We start from the raw sequence: 20387 nt of genomic DNA on the forward strand, positions 1-20387 counted from the left end.
CTCATACCTATTCCCTAAACATGTGGTGTTTAGTGTGATATTTCAAGTGTCTTCTGTTTGTGGATTTTTTTTTTCCTTTCCTTGGAGTGAGGTTGAGATTTTTTTTTTTCATTTTTAAGAAATTCATATTTAAGAAATTGCAAAGGGAAAGTATACTTAGATCTTTGCAATTTGGGACCATTGCTGAGATACTTGAGTCAGACATAAGATGATAAATAAGCAAATAAGTGAATAAATGAGTAAATAAATACTCCTAAGTTTAATAGAAAACAGTATAAAATCATAGCTTCATATGGCCCTTTATAACTTGATAGATCAAGCAGAGCAGAAAAGAGGGGAAACTGATTAATAAGCTCCCATATTAGAAAAAGATCAAACAAAATAGAATTAAATTAGAGACATAAACATGAACTCATGGCCCCTTTAGAGAAAAAAAAGATTCTGTCTCAAGAATGGCTAATATACCATGCCTTACTATACTTGAATATTCATGTGAAAATTACAATATGTATCTATATGAGCATCTGAATAAATTGGTAGCTCCAAGATTTTTGTCTCTAACACTATTCCCCACTAAACATAATCAACACTCTTACAAAGTGGCTGTTTCCATGTTTGAGACAGAAGAAATCAATATAACCCAGAAGACATCCTTTTTTTTTTTCCTAAAAAAGCAAAGGATATTTTCAGAGGATATAGAGAAATTAGTTTTTAAAAAGGAAAAATATTAGGTTACTAATTGCCAGAGTGTGGCAGACATAAACACCCAATAACAATAATTACACTTACTCAAATTTAAATCCTCAAGGTATATAAATGTCTGCAAGTCTACAGAGGTTTTCAAAGCAGATAGATGTGCTGAAAAATCTTTCAGCCTGCTAATGTGAGTTGATTGTTGTCTTTAACTGCATGGCTCAGTAAGGGGTGGAAATGAGGGGAAATAAATTTTAATTATGGTCTCAGACCAAACTCCTTAGGAGAAACTCCTAGGTAAGAGGGTCTAAAGTCAAAGATACTTACAGAGAGGAGATAGTTGAAGCAAGCCCGTTGTCTGCTGCAACATAAATTCTCTCCATTATTCCAAACATGAAATAGGAATTTGCCCATCCCTGACAAGAAAGGTTAAAAAAGTCAGAATCAGGATGGAATGTGAGATAAAGTTCTTATTCTGGGATGTGGTATTAAGCAAGCTGATTCTGATTGAAGAAACAGAAAATCCTGGCATATGTAAGCATGTCTTTAAATGGAACTGCATATATTTTTACTATATATTTTCCAAGGGGTAACCTAAATCTACATTTAAAATGCAGTATTTAGCAAGAAATTGGTATCTTCTTTAAATTTAGTAGGACTCTGCCTTTGAGAGGCAAGGTAGAATTTCTACAGATGCTCACAACTGTTCCTCTTTGTATAGCTGCCTGTGTGCATAACATTCCATATCCTTGGCAGAATAAACTGTGATATTATAGTGAATGGAGGTGTAGATTTGTGTTGGATGTTTTATTTCTTCCCATGCATTATATCAGTCTATTTGCATTTCAGAGTTTTTCTCTACAGTGGACTGAAATAGAATGCTATGGCCTAAAACAAGGAGATTGTTTGCTCTTAAGCCAATAACTTGCTGAAGAGATGGAAGGAGTGAGAATGCTCAACACGTGTCCAAAAAGGAGAATCCATGAGTTGGTCAGGCTGATTTCCCAACAGTGGTGGACACTCACTCCACTCACCCCTGCAGAAACATGGAAAGAGAAAATTAAGGGCATTTATGCAGAGACAACCTAAGTTGTCTGTGCCTGCTGACCTGCCTGGCCTCCCTTGCTTCTCTGGGCTTAGTGAAGGAGAATGTGGAAGGGAGTTCCAACCTCATGACACAGTCACTTTCCTGAACCACTAGTGCATGTGGCCCCATTAATGTCCTGGATTGTCCCAGTTGTTATCTCTGACCTTTCACTGTGACACTTATTGTTTTATTTTTTATTGTGAAGGTATATCCTCATTCTTTCAAACACACAGTTTGGCTTGTGATTATCTTCCTCAAAAATGTTTTAGAGCAATTAGTGTGAAACCACAGATAAGTCAAAACTTTTTGTGTTACTTTCAAATATGAGTTCCGTCGTGGAACCAATGCAGATGAGAGAGTTTGAAATATCAACAAAGTGTTTAAGAAGGAGGTGACTAACGAACTTACTGTATGTCCATGGTTTAAAAAGTTCCATTCTGGTGCTTTTAATCTTGAAAGTGAGCCAGGTGGAGCCAGCACCAAGGAGGATAATGAGCTGAAAGCTACAGGGGAAGCAAATCCATCTCAACCTATGTGTGAATTAGTGGCAAGGTTTGACATTACTATTCCAACAATATTGAACCCCTTGAAACAAATGAGCAAGTTAAAGAAGCTAGATAGATGGGTACCACATTCATTAGATGAGCCTCAGAAGAGAAATCGTTTTGGAGGTTGCCTTTCTTTGCTGTCACGACATAAAGGTGAACCATTTCCACACTGGATTGTTACAAGTGATGAAAAATGGATTCTTATTGACAATCACAAGTGTTCAGCACAATGGCTGGATAAAGATGAAGTGAGAAAGCACAGTCCAAAGCTGAATATTCATCAGAAAAAGCTAATGATGTCTGTTTGGTGGTGCAGTACTGGTATTATCCATTACAGCTTCATGAAATCTGGTCAATCCATTATAGTGGGTGTCTACTGCAACCAATTGGATGGAATGATGAGGATGCTTGCAATTAAGCAGCTGAGATTGGTCAATAGAGATAGATAGGCAAATCCTCTTGCATGACAACGCTTGACTACATGTTACACAAACAACGCTGCTCAAACTTCAGAGGCTGGACTTGGAAACTCTGTCATCCACTATATTAACCAACTGACTACTACGTCTTCTGGGCTTCAGACCACTTCTTGCAAGGACAAATATTCAAATCAACAAGCTGTAGAAAACACTATTCGCGATTTCATTGCCACTTGCTCTCCAGGCTTCTTTGCTGCCGGCATAAACAAGCTACTGTTAAGATGGCAAAACTGTGTTGATAGTTTAGGTGTATACTTTGATTAATTGTACTGCTTCTTGTTTGAGATATAATAAGTTACACTTTTGATTTGAAATTGGACATTTCATAACATGGTACATTTCTATAGAGTACTTACCGTAAGTGAAGTTTACAGGGCTGTAAGTTGTTCTGGGTGACTCTGTGAGTAAGTGATGAGTGAATATGAAGGCCTAGGGCATTACTTTACATTACTGTAGACTTTATAAACACTAAATTATCACAAATATTTTTCTTTCCTTAAAGTTACAGTAAGTTAAGGTTAATGTATTATTGTTACTAAACTTTTTTAACTCTTTGAATATTTTATAAAAATAATTAGCTTAAAACACAAACACATTGTACAAAAATATTCTTTCTTTATATCCTTATTCTTTAAGCTATTTTTCAATTTTTCAATTTTTTTTTTACTTTTTAAATTTTTTGTTAAAAACTAAGACACAAACATACACATTAGCCTAGGCCTCCACAGTGTCAGGATCATAAACATCACTGTCTTCCACCTCCACATCTTGTCCTACTGGAAGGTCTTCAGGGGCAACAACATGCATGCAACTGTCATCTCCTATCATAAAAATGCCTTCTTGTGGATGCCAACAATGCCATCTCTTGAAGGACCTGCCTGAGGCTATTTTACAGGTAAGTTTTTTTTTTTTTATAAGTAGGGAGTGTACATTCTAAAATAATGATTAAAAATATAGTAAATACTAGATGATAGAAATTTTTCAGCCCCATTATAATCTTATGAGACTACTGTCTTATGTACAGTCCATCTTTCACCAAAATGTCATTATATGTTGTGTGCCTATATATCAGTGTGAACTCATGGGTATTTATTTGAGCTGTAATACAGTTCATTATCTGAGGGGAAAAAATGCATTTTTATACATGGTTTATCTAAATTCAAATGCAAATGTCATCTGCTCTTTGTATTTGGTTATATCTAAGTCTCTTGTAAATATTTATTTTTTATCTAGAACCTGTCTTTTTAAGCGCAATTGACTTTTTGAAGAAATTAGGTAAAATTGTCCTATAGAATGTCTCATTCTGGATTTGGCTGGCTGCTCACTTGTGGTGCTGTTTAACTAGTTCATTTATGCCACAGATTTGCTCTCAACACAAAGTCGTTTCTAAAATTGCAATGAGATTCAGGTTAATTTTATTTTGCAAGAATATCTCTTAGGTGGTGCTGAGTTCTTCATAGTGTGGCATATCATCAGAAAGTACATAATGTCTGAAATAGTTTTAATGATGCTAAAAATCATCAGTGGGTTCAGTTTGATCCCTTCTTTTTAAAAATCCCAATAAACCTTTAATAATGATTTTACCATCCACTGATTGCCACTGCCATAATCATACCTTTCATTGTAAGTTGTGAAATCATGACTTTCCATCATTTCTTCATTTATTATCTGGACTTCTTCTTAATATAAGAATTTCCCCTCATGCACTAGCTTCCCATTTAGTCAGCCTGAAATACAATTCACATGGGGAGATCAAGATAAAGACTTAATTATTTCCCTTTAATTATCAAATTTCAAAGTAATTAATTGATGCCCCAGCAACTTTCACTGGTGCTCAAGAGTTGTGTTTGTTTCTCCCACTCCCCTAAAATGTTAGTTCATACTTACTGCTTTTTACATATTCTATATGCTTTAACCATTCGAGGATGTCATTTTTGATCCTTCAAATTTCCCCATTTTTGGCCATTGGAAGTAGTTCAAATTGGTTCCTGTATTGCTATATCATGACCCATGAAAGCTTCCTTGATTTTTGGTTTAGGAAGATATTCCACACATTTTGTACATATTCTGATCTCTGCCTGGGATCAGCCACTTTTCCCAGAAGCCCTTATCTCTTAGAGTGGTAAATGGTATTTAGAAATTATATCTGGAACTAGAGGTGATTACTACTAGACTGTCATGGCCTATTAGGCCTTTTTCAAAAAGCCAGAAAATACATATTTTGTTAAAACTGATAGTATTTTCAACTTAATCATATTTTCAAATCACATTTAAGATTCTAATATTACTTAAGATATTTGATTTTATGCTTGCAACTCTTTTCTTTTACACTGAAAATAATGGTGACAACAACCATACCATAATTAAATATTTTAACTTATAATACACTGTAAAATGAGCTCTAAGTCACTGTGCTCTATCACTCATTGCAATGTCTTCATCTTCCCGATTTGAAAATTTTATATCCTTTAGTTTACCAATTTTTTTTTTTTTAAATTGAGGTCCAGAGATGAAGGAACTACCTTGGATATGATTTAGGTAATTCTAGAATTAGTATCTCAGTCTTTTCATTTGAATTGAAACTGTTTTATTTAAGACATAGCTTCACCAACTCAAAGAGAACTTCCTGACCATGCTAGTGAAATTGTGCTGCTCCCATTGCCTTGTTTTGCAACATCTCGTCCATCCATGGTAGGCAGAATAATGGGCTTCCAAACTCATCCATGTCCTTATCCCCAGCATCTATGAATGTTATCTTACAGAGCAAAGGGACTTTGCAGATGTGATTAAGTTAAGTATCTTGAGATCAGGAGAGAATAGCCTGCATAATACAGGTGGACATAATTTAATTGCAAGGTCTTTGTAGGGGAAAGAGAGTGGCAGGAGAGTCAAAGAAGTAGATGTGATAGCAGAAACAGAGATCAGAGAGGCATGAGGCATGAGCCAGGAAGTGCAGGCAACCTCTAGAAGCTGGGAAAGGCAAGAGAAGGAATTCTGCCCTAGAGCCCCAAGAAGGAAGGCACACTTGCCCACACCTTGATCTTAGCCCCGTGAAACCCATTTCAGACTCTGACCTCCAGAACTGTAAAATAAATTTGTGTTATGTCAAAACACTGAATTTGTAATAATGTGTTACAGAAGGAGTAGGAAACTAATCCATCCACCTATTTGTCCTTTCATCATATGAATTATAACTTGCAATTATTTTACTTACTGGTCTGTGGACTCATTAACTCTCTTTCCTACTGGAGTGTAAACTTTATGAAGTCACGGCTCCATGTTCTTATGAACTTACACTATTCTTGCTGAGCACAACGTATATTTAGCAGGGCCACAGAAATATTTTTGAGTAAACTTAAGATGCATCCAGCCTAAGATTGTGTTGAGTTGTTCTAGCCCTCATTAAACTTATGAGAGAAGAAAATAGCTCAGGACTTTTATTCTCCACAAAAGCTATTGCCAAATCTACTCATCTAGCAGTGAAGCAACTGATTGCATATATTACCTGCCTAACTTGTAACAGCAGTTGAGTTTTACTTATTAACTGACATGTCTGCCTTCTCATATAATCAGCAAAAATTTGTAAGGACAAGGACAATACTGTCATCTTGTTTTAAATTCCCTAGATCCTAATTCAGTGCCTGACATTTATTAGATACTCTATAAATATGTGTTTAATGAATGAAAATAAATGACTGTATTATGATTACATTCAATAATTCATATTTATCTTTCCTACGTTTGTTTTTATGGTTTAATTTTGCATTTTAAATTGATTTTTCTATATTATCTGATGATTTTCTAAATTAATTTTCATTGACAAATTTGCTGTATTTGATATTAATTCTTCCTTTCACTCTGGACCATTTGTATTTTACAATATACACTGATGACACTCCAGTTAGCAACCATTGTTTTAGGTGATGTGGATATGAAAGCAAAGGAGATGGAGAAGTGATTATCTTCTGGGGCTCATTTTGTAATAAACAGAAAAAGATGTCAAATAAATAAACAAACAAAAATATCAGTTAATGATATGTGCTCTGTAAAGAAACAAACTTACCTGCATCATTTTGTTTTTACATTGCTCTATAACAGGCTTTCCTGTCTTTGCTTTCATTTATGCATTTCATGCTTTTGATTTTTTTATACTATTCTACAAGCATGAAATGATATTCTCTCTCTTGCATTTGCCCATGAGACATCTTGGGTTTTGGAATTGGAAGAGTGAACTTAAATTGCATCTTTACTGGATATTAACAATGTGACTTCACCTGGGCGAGGCCAGTTTGCCATCTGTAAATCGGTGCTATAGCACTAATATCTTCAGTGATGTCAAATGAACATGCCCTATTGTACTTAAAACATTCACCTCAATGCTTGGTACGTAGTAGGTTCTCTTTAAATACAGTTCAACCCCCTCTTCTTTTTTTTTCATTTGTGCATTCAAGGCCCTGTCGTTTTTTAAAACCCAAAGTACTTTTAAATCCATCCTTTTCTGAAATCATTTTATAGCACTCCTAGTTTGCCCTACTATTTGGAGTATAGTCTACTCTCTTCTATTGCTATATATTCTTCCTGTGCTTATGCTTTTTCTCTCAGCTTACCTTAAGCATTTTCAAAGCAGACACTCCCTCCACATTACCTTCCTTGTGTTCTCAGAAGACTGGGCACAATGCTTGCAAGACAGGTAGCTCGTGATACCGGAGCTGGCCTAGGGATGAGAAAAATAATTATCATTCAGACTCACCTCTTCCCTCGGGCTCATCATTCATCAGATGAAGCTGCTATTACTGGCCTATGCCATCTAGCTCACAAGGTGCTTGTAAGGGCACAGTATACGAAGTACAAAAGGGAACATAAGTCAGAGCACCTGCTTTTAGGGATGTATAAAAACACTAATCTAACAATCAATACAATGTATAAGCTCTTACTGTGTGCCAGACACCTGCCAACTATTCTATAGTCAGTTTCTGAGAGACATTTTGGCATAACGATGAAGAAGCTAATTCTGTAGCCAAGCCACCCGGGTTTGAATTCTGGCTCTTCCATTTACCTGTTGGGTGACCTTGGGCAAGGTGTTTAAGCTCTGTGCCTCAGTTTTCTCATCTGTAAAATGGCTTAGGTAATATTGCCCAATTCAAAGGATCATCATATGTATTAAATATGTAAAAAATTTGGCCAGGCGCAGTGGCTCATGCCTATAATCGCGGGACTCTGGGAAGTCAAGGAGGGAGGATCACTTAAGCTCAGGAGTTCAAGACCAGGCTGAGCATGAGTGAGACCACGGTCTTTAAAAAAAAAAAAAAAAGTTAAAAAAAATTAAAATGTGCATGCACATATTCCTATGCAAATGTTTGCTAAATACACTTAGTCATTTAATACATATAATTACCCTTACATTACCATCCCATTATCCATTATCTATTACACTATATCATTATATAGTTTAAGCAACTGAGACTAAGTAACTTGTCCACGGTGACACAACTTGTAAGCAAGAGAGGGAGGGACCTTACCCATCCATGTCTAACTAAAAATATAAAGAGGCTTAAGTGGGGTGAAAGACATGTCTGGCAATGTCTGGAGATATAGTCACAGTTAGGAGACATTTGCTGGCATCTAATAGGGAGAATCTGGCAATGCTGTTGAACATCCTATAATGCACAGGACAGCTCCCCCTCACCCCCAGCAAAGAATTATCTGACCCAACATGTTAATAGTATTGCCAGACAAAATATAGGACACTAATTAAATTTGAATTTCAGTCAAACAAGTCATTTATTATATATATGTCCCAAATATTAATAGATAAATGTTCCATGCAATATTTGGGACACATTTAACTGCAAGTATTGTATTTTATTTGCTAAATCTTGCTATCTATAATGTATCTTATCTGTTCTTCACCAAAAGAAATCCTGAACTGGTAACACATGTGACACCTCTAGTTGTAGTAAGGAAAGTAAGACTCAGAAAAGGTAAGTTACTTGTCCGTGGTCATGGAGCTTGAAAGTAGAAAAACCATGACTGCGATACAGGAATTTTATAATTCCTTGACAAACAAACTTTTGCAACATTCTATCAGCATTTAATATACATTGATTTGGAAATCTGGTGCATGGCACATGGCTAAGATTAAAGGAAAAAAGTGATTAATAACAGACAGAAAATTATTGAATTTGTTACAAGTGGCCTTTGGAGCCATGGATGATTTTGTGTCTATAGAGGAATCTATAGCAGTCGTTCCCAGTCATCTGGGTACCAGGTACGAAGCTTGCCTCAACATCTCATCTTAGTCTTTTTCATAATTGTTTTTATGTTGTCCTGTTAAAATAACAACTGAGGACAAGGACAAACATCATTTTAAAGTTTTTGTGCTTCATTTCATTAAAGTTGCTAATGGAGTTAAATGACATCATAGACTTCATTTTCTGTAACACTACCTGTATATAAATGTATACATGTATATAATTTATATATAATATAATGTATATGGAGGAAATAAAGAGCAGAAACTGTTCCATGGGCCCCCATGTGATACAACAACCTGTTGAAAATTGGCTATAAAAGCCATATAAGTCTGTCTTCATCTAAGGTAAAAGGAGCTTCTGGAAGGAGAGAGGTGTTCGTTCTGGTGCAGGTGGGACAGAAACCCTTCAGGTAGGTGCTGCCTGGGGTCAATTTCTGCCTCTGTGGTGGCTGGTGGCCAAGGCTGAGAGGAGAGGCCACAGGCCTGGGGGTTTGTAGCAAATGCAATTCATTTAATTTTCAGCTTAGCAATCTCCCAGAGGACAAAGCTTAAATCTGCTACTTCAGAATCTCATTTCTAAAAAAGTTATGCATATATGTATAGATATCCACATGTGCAGTGCAGTAGGTCTGCCCTCACTTGTGCTCATGCTCTGCCCAACAGGAAAATTCTGACTGCTTTTCGTATTTTGTTTCTTTGCTCTTTTCCTGTCTCATAAGAAGAGAGCCACAGGGGCCATGGCTGGTAAGCTTTCTTTTATCAGATTGTGTCTTTAGGGGAAATATTTGAGGGGATAATATTGGCTCACTTAATTTTTTTTTTAAACCAGACTCTGTATAGTTTGTGTAATATTTAGCTAGAGAAGAAAGGAAGGAGGCTTCCTTCCCTGATCTATATACTTTTAGGCTCCACATTAAAGACCTCCTGGGGAATGAGCTTTGGGGACCCATAAGCCAGTTGCTCAGCTGGGTTTTCCTGATATTTCAAATGGAAAAGTGAATGCTAGGAAAAAGTGTGACCTTATTTCTGAGGTTCTTTGTGGTTCTTCTCTGAATGCTCAAATGTCTAAACATGACTGAGGTTAAGAATCTGCGTGATAGAATTTCCATGGGCTATTGTCCCTAAAAAGGGAAATAAAAATGACACAAATCTGACCTTTACTAACGCTGATCTCCATGGACATATTTATCAAAGCAGTAGCACAGGTGGAGCTACTTGGGCCCTGCCTGGTAACTCACCAAAACAGAGTAAGAACAACAATTTGAATAAGTACAGCTCTGTTTTGACCTGGCTAGGCTAGAATTCTGTGAGTGGTGTCTTAGTGATGGGCTTAGAAGAAACAGAAGGGATCTTAGATACAGTAAATGGGTCATTCCTTGGGACACTTGAACAATGAAGAGGGACTATAGGAAAAGCAGTGGTTATTGAGGTGCCAGAATCATATTTCTTAAAATAGTTATTAAGACATAAAAGAAAAAAATGAAAATATTTGTTAACTCAGTGTCTGAGGACATACTTCAAAACTTGCTGGATGACATGCTAAGTCAAAAATTGCTGAACCATGATGAGACTGAAAGGTGAAAAAGGGAAAGTTTACAACTATAGCCAAAGCTATGATTTGGTAAAGATTATGATCCAAATTTTATTCCTGAGTATGTTTAGACTGGTCTTTTTGGAAGCTCTGTGTTCTCAAATACACTAGATGAAGAATAGAAAATGCAGGGAATGAGTTTCAGAAGTGAAAAAAACAAGAGAAAGTCTGATTTACCTTTTGAAAAAGGTCATTCTGGCCACTATGAGGACAGTGGGATATAGCTCAATGAAAGTAGCAGTAGTGACATGAGTTCACAACTACTTCAGTGACCCATGTAGGAAATTATGGCTGCTCAGATTGGCAGGCAGCAAAGAGGTAAGAACTGACTGAAGGATGGAGTGGATCTGGGTGACAAAACAGGTAGAGAGTGAGGGAAATAGCAGAATCAAGAGAGACTTCTCAACTTTTGGCTTTGGCCAGTGATTTGATAGTGGTATCATTTATTAAGAAGGTGAAACATAGAATTGATTAGAAGAGTTATAGAAATAAAGGGCTCTGGATAGTATGCATTAAATTCAAGATTCTGTTACATCAGGATGTGTTAAGGAGGGGGTAGATTACATGAGTTTGCACATCAGAAGAGCTAGAGATTTAAAATTGGAGCTGTCAGTTTAACATCACAGGAATGGATGAGATAAAGGGTAAAAGGAGGCCTGTGACAAAGCACCAGGACAATTTCAACCATCCCAGAAATCAAAGACAGAACTAGATTAACATAACTCACCTCAATCTGCAGGAGCAATGGCATACAGGGAACGTTGCTACTTTGTGATTTAATGTGAACCATACCTGTGTATTTAATACCTAATTCTGATTCCACTGTTGCCTGAGCCCACGTTATATTTGTTGTAGCTAAAAAATAATGATGTTAACCCTTATATAAAGCTCAATATATTCAGGCATTGCTCTAAGCACATTCTATATATTAACTCACTGAATACTCACAAAAAGCTAATGAGAAAGATGCCATTTTTTTTGACAGTATTATGGGGGTACAAACGCTTTGGTTACATAAATTGCCTTTGCACCGCCCGAGTCAGACATACAAGCATGCCCATCCCCCAGACAACATGCACCTCATCCATTAGGTGTGGATTTACCAATCCCCATCTCCCCCCTCCCACCTGCCTGGCACCCTATGAATGTTACTTCCCATATATGCATATTAGTATTGATCAATTAGTGCCAATTTAATGTTGAGTACATGTGGTGTTTGTTTTTCCATTATTGTGATACTTCACTTAGAAGAATGGGCCCCAGCTCCATCCAGGAAAATACAGTAGGTAGTTAATCATTTTTCATGGCTGAGTAGTATTCCATGGTATACATATACTGCATTTTATTAATCCATGCATGTATTGATGGGCACTTGGGTTGTTTCCACATCTTTTCAAAAAGGCATCTTCACCTGAATGTTTATAGCAGTACAATTCACAATTGCAAAGTTGTGGAAAGATGCCATTTTGGTCCTCACTTTTCAATTGAGTAAACTGAAGAACAGAGACATTAAGTAATCCAAGTTCACATGGCTACTATGTGATAGAATCAGAATTCAAACTTGTTTCCAAGGTCCATCCTTAGGATTGTTAAACTGTGGCGACTCTTCTCCAAGCAGAACTTTGTATCCAATGATGCTAAACTAGAGGTCTATGGGAATACTGTTATTGGTGACTTCATCACACACACTGTTAATTCTGGTTGTTTTCTTACTCTACAGTAACCAAAGCCAATAAAAAATTAAAACAAAACAAAACCCTTGTGTTCAGTCCTTTTTCCTTCTTTGGGGGCTCACTGGGGCTTGCCTGCCCATTTCCAAAAGAAAATCAAAGACTATTCAGGCGGAAAATGAACATTAATGTTCTCTAGCCTAAACCTGCCCTCCTGGTAATATTCAACATTCTTTCTCCAGTTGATTAACCTCTGTTCTGAGCTCTGGGTCCCCAGCAAGGACAGATCCCCTCACCCCCACTGCAGGCCTGATCATGCTCAGTCACCCTAGCTATTCCACAACTTGTTAGGGAAAGGAAAACAGCTACAACAAGAAGCAAAACCTATCATCCATTGTTCAATTGTGGCAACCATCCAGAGTTCCTAAATATCCCTATATAGAAACCAAGGAGAAACAAGAGTCTAATATCTGTGTACATTGAGGAAGAAGAGAGGGAGATAGCTACCCAAAACAAAGGTCACTTCTAGTTCTTAGGAACTAGCCAGACAATCCTTATGAATTAGAGAGTAAATTTAAAGGAGATTCTTACTGAATTTCTCAGAATTAAGTCAAGAGGATGAGTGTCCTTCTCTGTGATGGTTACTAGGATGATACAGGGCACGGGCCCAACAAGAGAGCCAGTATACCAGATATCGTAACTCGCATTATGTCATGTCTCTTAAAACTCTTGCAGAAACTCCAGAAAAACAAGGTCAGCATCTACAGAGCCCATAGGAAATATCAAGCTTTATCTTTGTGAAAAATTCCTGAAACTATACAAGAAGGAGACTAAAACGGTGACTGTCAATGAATGGAATGGGAGATAAAATGAAGTGGAAAGGTCTCCTAAAAACAAAATATACAGCGGTCCTGAGAGTGAAAATATCTTTCTTAGTAATGTCTTAAATCATTGCTTAGGATTAAAAAATAATTGTAGGCAGATATTTTCATTCTATTAGAATCCTGGATGGTAGATAATTTCATTCTATCACAAAAACTAAATGCAATAATAATATTATGTATTATATACAGATGCTACAATATGTGCATTTCTATAGAGATGCCATAAAAATAATACCCCTATAGGGGAGATGAAGATTTAGTAATTATCAGTATAGACTGAAATATAGAATATTTTTAGTGTTCAAGACATCTGAAATTAGTCTTGAATACTAGAAGGGAGGAAGGGAAGGGAAGAGGGAGAGATAGTATTCTAGTCTACTCCACAAGATCATTGAATAAATAGCCCATATCTCCTCTTGTTCACCATTGTGGGGTTTTGCTACTTTAGTCATACTCTAGGTAAGAGTTCATTCCCCATTCTCTCTCTCTTTCAGAAACTCCTTCTGCTATCCATTAGGAAGAGAAAATTTTTAAAAAAATGGTTCTAGCAAAAGTTAGCAGATGGCGAAAAAGCCATCTTATGTCATTGAGAGTGTAACTCTGACTATGCTGTTGACATATGTAGGAAGAAATGTGATGCATATAATTTCCCGTTGTTCTGCAGATCTATCCAATAAGAGACAAGAGGGGCCATGCTCATCTGGCCCTCATCATCTGTAACACAGAGTTTTTCCATCTCCCAAGGCACAGTGGCCCAACAACAATGTCACAGGGATGAAAGAGTTGCTTGAGGACCTGTAATACAGTGTGGATGTGAAAGACAACCTCCCAGGCTAAGGGCTCCTCTCCTATGCAGTACATATAAATCTACATGCCCATGTACCTCTAACAGCAAATCAGCTTTGTAATTTATCTAATGTCTCTGGGACTCAATTTCTTCAACTTTAAAATAAGAAAGTTAAAGTTAGCATCTATAATTACCTATATTTTTTCTGAGCAGTATATATACACGTATGTATATGTATACACACATACATGTGTATGTGTATATATACACACGTTTGCACATGTATATGCAGGTTGCAACCACAATGTTGTCATTTTTACTATTTTATTATTGAACCAAAACTAATCTTTACTTAGGAAATAAATACACACACACACACACACACACACACAAACATGCACACACAATCCTTCTGCCAGCATGTGGTGAGAGCTAGAGAAGGGATTTGCCCGGAAAGCGCTGTAGTCTCAGAGAACATAGCCACTGACAGACTGTGGCCACACTGGGGTGGGGGGTGTAGAGCAGCAGAATACCCTGACTTCTCTTCTGCTTTCCAATCTCTTCCAACCTCCTTCAGGTGCCTCTTATTGGCCACACAATATGAAGTTTATTGACAAGAAAGCCCAAGTAGTATGGTCTATAGAGGCCCAAAACAGAGAAGATAAAAGCAAAATAAAGCAGAAAAAAATGGAAAATGGATCTAGGCATGGAAAATAAACAATAACCAGCACAGAAGAGTGATGTCAGGGAAGATGTCAGAGTGGAAAGCATTAGGAATCCATCCCTCTACCGAGGCAACAATTATACTGGCTGAAAGAGCCTGAAGTGACTATTTTGGAACTCTGGATCTTATTTACATGTGTTCAGCTTCCAGGAAACAGATTGGCTGATAAATTGCTGTTAATTTTGGTGGCTACTCATCCCTTGCCCTACCTCCCCTCCTGTGGCAGGCAGCTATGTGGATGACAACCTGCATTTATGGTGCAGCTTGCTGGAGCCAGGGTAGGCAAAAGGCTTGTCCTCTAAATATTGGAGTTTTGTGTTCTGACTGTAGACTGCTGCTTTGAGTCCCTGAGTGGCGAGCATGGAAGCTGGATGCCATTGTTTCAACCCTTGCAAACTGAAGTAGCTTCCAGAAAATTTAAAGAAGTTGCCTTTTTTTTTTAGACATTCAAAATAACAGAAAATATGGGGGGAAATAAGCCACCACAAAAGTTCAGGCTCAATAAAGACCTTGAGAAGACCTTAAGCTTTCATCTCAAACTATTAATAATTTCTGGCATACAGATACACTGAAACAATCAACAAAACAAAACATCAAACCCTGGGAAAGAGGAGAATCTTATTTTCAGAGTTCCAAGATTATAAGATTCAAACATGTAGTTTTCAACAAAAAAAATTTACAAGACACACAAAAAACAGGAAAGTATGGCTTATTCAAAGGAACAACAAAAAAAAAAATCTAAAAAAAAAAAATCGTCCCTCAGGAAGCCCAGATGGCAGAATTATTAGAGCTTTAAACAAAGCTTTAAATTAAAGCTTTAAACAAAGATCTTAAAGATGGTCAGAGAGCTAAAGAAAGACATGGGCAATGACAGAAATTATATATATAAACAAAATGAGAATATCAATAAAGAGAATTTACAAAAAGGAACTAAGAAGAAATTCTAGAGCTGAAAAGTAAATTAACTGTATGAAACAGACAAAATAGATAAAACCAAAACTTGATTCTTTGAAATGACCAACAAAATTGACAAAACTTTAGCTATATATTGAGAGAGAGACAGAGAAACAGAGAGAGAAAATACAAATAACTAAAAGAAAAAATGAAATGGAGAACATTACTTCTGACCTTGCAAAGATAAAAAAATGATTATAAGAGTACTGTGATTATAAGAGAGTACTATGAAAAAATTGTAAGTCCCACAATTGGATAATTTAGAGTAAATGGAAAAATTCTTAGGAACACACAACTTACCAGGACTGAATCAATGTAATTCCCATCAAAATTCCAACATCCTTTATTTTAAGAATTGGAAAAGCCAATTCTCACATTCATGTGGAATTGCAAGGAAACTCAAATTCTCAGAACAATGTTGAAAAAGAAGAATAATGCTGGAGGACTTGTACTTCCTAACTTTGAAACCTACTACCAAGCTACAGTCATTAAAACAGTATCTGTGTACTGGAACAGGGCAGACATACAGAGCAATGGAATAGAATAGAGGGCCTTAAAACAAACCTTCACATGTATGTTTGATCCATTTCAAGAAGGGTCTGGGGACTATTCAATGGGAAAAGAACAGTCTTTTCTTTTTTTACCAAACAACTATAGATTTGGAGAAAATATGTGCTTTTAAATTTATAACTTATAATTCATCATCTATAAAGTATCCTAAAACTCAAAAAGACAACCCAATTCAAAAATGAACAAAGAACTTGAATAGACATTTCTCCAGAAACAATATAAAAATGCCTAATAAGCACATGAAAAGATGCACATTATTAATCATTTGGGAAATGGAAATTAAAAGCACAATGAGACACCACACCTACGAGGGTGGCAATAATAATAATATTAATAAGGAGGAGGATAAAATGATAGGTGTTGACCAGGATGTGGAGAAATTGAAATCCTTGTGCATTGCTAATGGGCATGTAAATTGGTGAAGCCACTGTGGGAAACTTGACCTACCAACATTATTCCTAAGTATATTCATATCCAAAAGAATTGAAGGCAGAGACTCAAGATGGTATTTGTGCACCATTGTTCACAGCAGCATTATTCTAAAAAGTTAAATGTTGAAATATTATGTCCATAAACAGATGAATAAATAAGCAAAATGTATTATATACATAGAATGGAATATTATTCAAAAAAAGGAATTAAATTTTGATATATGTCACAACATATATAGGCCTTGAAAATATTATGTTTAATGACATAATCCAGACACAGAAGGACAAATATAAGGAGACATAACTGTCTCCATTTATATGATCTACTTAGAATAGGCAAATTCATAGAGTAGGAAAGTAAAATAAAGTTTACCAGGAGATAAGGAGGGAATTATTGTTTAACGAATATGGAGCTTTTGATAGAGATGATAAGTTTGTGATGATAACCATCACCACAGATAGTGGTGATGGTTATGTACAACATTGTGAATATATTAATATTTAATGCAACTGAATTATACACTTACAGATGGTTAAAATGATAAATTTTAGGTATATTTTACCACAATCAAAAATTCACTAGCACATGATGAATGAAGGAAAATTTAAAGGAATATTGAAATAGTCTCCTGAATTACTATAGTTACGACATTAACACCATCAATAAAAAATAAAAAATAACAATTGTCACATCTGAGCATTTTCTATATATTAGACACTGTAGTGTGCCAGCCACTTCACATTTATTCTTTCTATTACTCAAAGCATCACTGGTAGACAAGGTAGGTATTATGATGTGATGTTTAAATCTTTACTCTCTTTCCAGTCAGGGAGTTAGTGCTAAGAACATTTCCTGCTCACTCAGAGAACAGGTCTTTGTGTTCATATCCCATGGCATACTACATGGAATCTGTGTGATTAAACATAGTGATGGAAAAAACAGATGTCTTGCTATATGACCCCATATTCCAGATTTTCAACAACCGCAACTGTCCCCATTTGAAGGACAAACCCATAGTCATCATCATTCGGGCCTGCAAAGTTGGTGAGTTTTGATGGGGTCCAGAGATCAAAGAGGCATGTTCATGAAGGCTGAGGCTTAAACTATGTGTTTTATTTCTATGAATATACTCTAAGTCTCACTCTCGTGTAATTATAACAAATAGATTTCTTTAGAAAGAGCATTCAGGGGTAGCAATAGAGAAACTGGTATACAATTTAAATGTAAATGTCATTCATTCTCAGTGAACCATAGCAAGTGGTGATGATATTAATGTTAATTCTAAATTATCTTTACATAGAATTATTAAAATTGTGACATGAAACGACTTTAATTTCAGCATGTGCTAGTCAAAATTTTATGATCTCTAACCTGAAAAGTATTTCACATTATAGTGAAGGATCAAAATTTAATATAATGCAAAGTAAGTGAAAGAAGCCAGACCCAAAAGACTACATATTACATAATATAATTCCATTTATATGGCATCTAGAAAAAGATAAAGTACTGGGACAAAGTCATGTCAATGATTTTCACAGGCTGAGGATGGGAGGGTTATTCCACATGTTGATTGCAGTGATAGTTACATGACTGTATATATTTGTCAAAATTAAACTATAAACCTAAAATGGTAAATTTTGCTGTGTGTAATTTATACACCAATAAAATAAAACCAAATTATTATGGAATTATCTTTGCCTGTAAATTTTTTGACTTCAACCTTTAGCATAATTTTACCACTTGGGGAATGGCTTAGAGGGAAGAAGTAGAAATGAGGAAGAAAGGGAATAAAAAGATTATTTTAGATCTTTGTGTCTGTTGATGAATAGAGCAGATATATCCTTCCTTGGATTGTGTTATTTTACTATCATTAAATTAAAAACATCCCTTTTACTTAGAAATAGTCAATAGTAAATTTCAGCGCTATTACTGTCCTGATCAATGGGTGTCTTCCAGGTCCAGGAGTGGTTGCTATCCACTGACATCCTATTAGATGTGAGCAGAGAGATAAAGTTGTGTTACACCTATACTCTGTATGCATGTGTAATTAGTTGAAACATCTTCATAAAAGGGTATCCTATTAGTTTAGTTGCCAAAAAATTGCTAAAATGAGTTCAGCAGTGAATAAGTGGATGATAGAATATTGCCTTAAGAGCAAACACAGGAGAGGTATGGGTCTTAAGTGGTCTCAGTGGACAGCTTTTCAGTCTCCAGTGACCCTGAAGCCCTGTGGAGAAGGACTTCCTTGCTTTCTTCTCTTCAGTACGTGTATGTGTCTTTCCTTGGTGGGTAAGGATTTGTTTTCCTTGTGGGATAAAGTCTTGTTTGCCTACATGATCCTACCTGTTATTATAGAAAAGAACACAGATTAAAGTGTTTGGAAGGGATTTTGAAAGAAATGAAGATCCCAACCAAGTTTCTGCAGCCATTTTTTTTTATAGCTTCTTTGTGGTGGTTCAGCCTCTTTCTGTCCCTATACCCACCCAGATGCTAGACTTCCATAAAATTGTAGTAAGTTATGGGTCAGTAGGCATCCTGCAGTGTTGGTTTAGTGGGTCTCCTACACAGAATAGCATTGTTTTTATTGCTAAGGAGATTTTTTAACAGAAAAAGAGGATGTGACTTCCTGTTTAAAAAGTATATTTTCTAATTTGAAAAATAAGAAATCTAGACATTAAATATTTCAAAATCACCAAAAATAAGTAGCACCTGGTAAAGGGAAATTACAGTCTAAGAATAATAAAGAGTTTTAGAGGATCAGTTACAAAGACCATCCTATTTAAGGTGCCATAATTTTAAAGAGGACATAGTAGGGAACAGAGAATTCCCAGTGGGGTGCAAGGCCTGGGCAAAGCTGACAGAATTTCTAAAACACTCAAGCAAAAGCTTATGCTTACTTAATATGTATTACTTATTTGTTTTTATTTTACTTATGTATATTTATACTTATCTACATATTAAATATATGTTTATATTTAATATTCAACACAAGTCTGTAAGGTAAGCTTTATTATCTCACTCTCACAGATAAGGAAACTGATGCTCATAAAAGTTATATGCGTTGCCTGAATAAACACGGGTGGTTATTATCTTGGCTTGGAAGCTGGCAAGATGGCCAACTGGAGACACCAGCTGCCAGAGTATCACAGTAAGAAGTTTTAGATGAAAGAGAAAAAACAGACAGACATAGATCAGATGAGAGTCTGAAGGAAGGGTGCCAGAGCCTTCAGGAGACTCCACAGGAAGAAGTTGTACAGAATAAGAAGGAGCAAGGTAACTGCAAATATCAACCCCCTAGAGCCTGGACTCCAGTGAGAAGGGTAGGTGGAGCACTTTGTTTCTCTCTCCTTTGCACCTCTGACAGTTGGTGGGTTCCTCAGCTGCTGGAAAGAATTTCTTCCCACATAAGCCCAGTGCCACCAGTGAGCTGGGAACTGCTTGCGTACTGGGCACCAGGCTGTCAGCCTCCTCCCAGGGCACTTCCTGCCCCAAAAGACCTGAACTGAGATAGCAGGCATCATACTGCTTCTCCATCCACCATGAGCCTTTGTCCTCCTCGGGGGGCTTCAACTGCTCAGGCTTCATCCTGCTCATTCCCACACAGACATTTCCCAACTCTGGTCCAGACTGTAGAAGCCACAGGGGTCCAGTGGGTCCCAGGTGATCTGCATTACTCCAAAGCCTGAACATTCTGGATGGCCTGCCTCCCAGAGAG

This window comes from Eulemur rufifrons, chromosome 6, assembly GCF_041146395.1.
Source record: "Eulemur rufifrons isolate Redbay chromosome 6, OSU_ERuf_1, whole genome shotgun sequence".
NCBI classification, from domain to species: domain Eukaryota; kingdom Metazoa; phylum Chordata; class Mammalia; order Primates; family Lemuridae; genus Eulemur; species Eulemur rufifrons.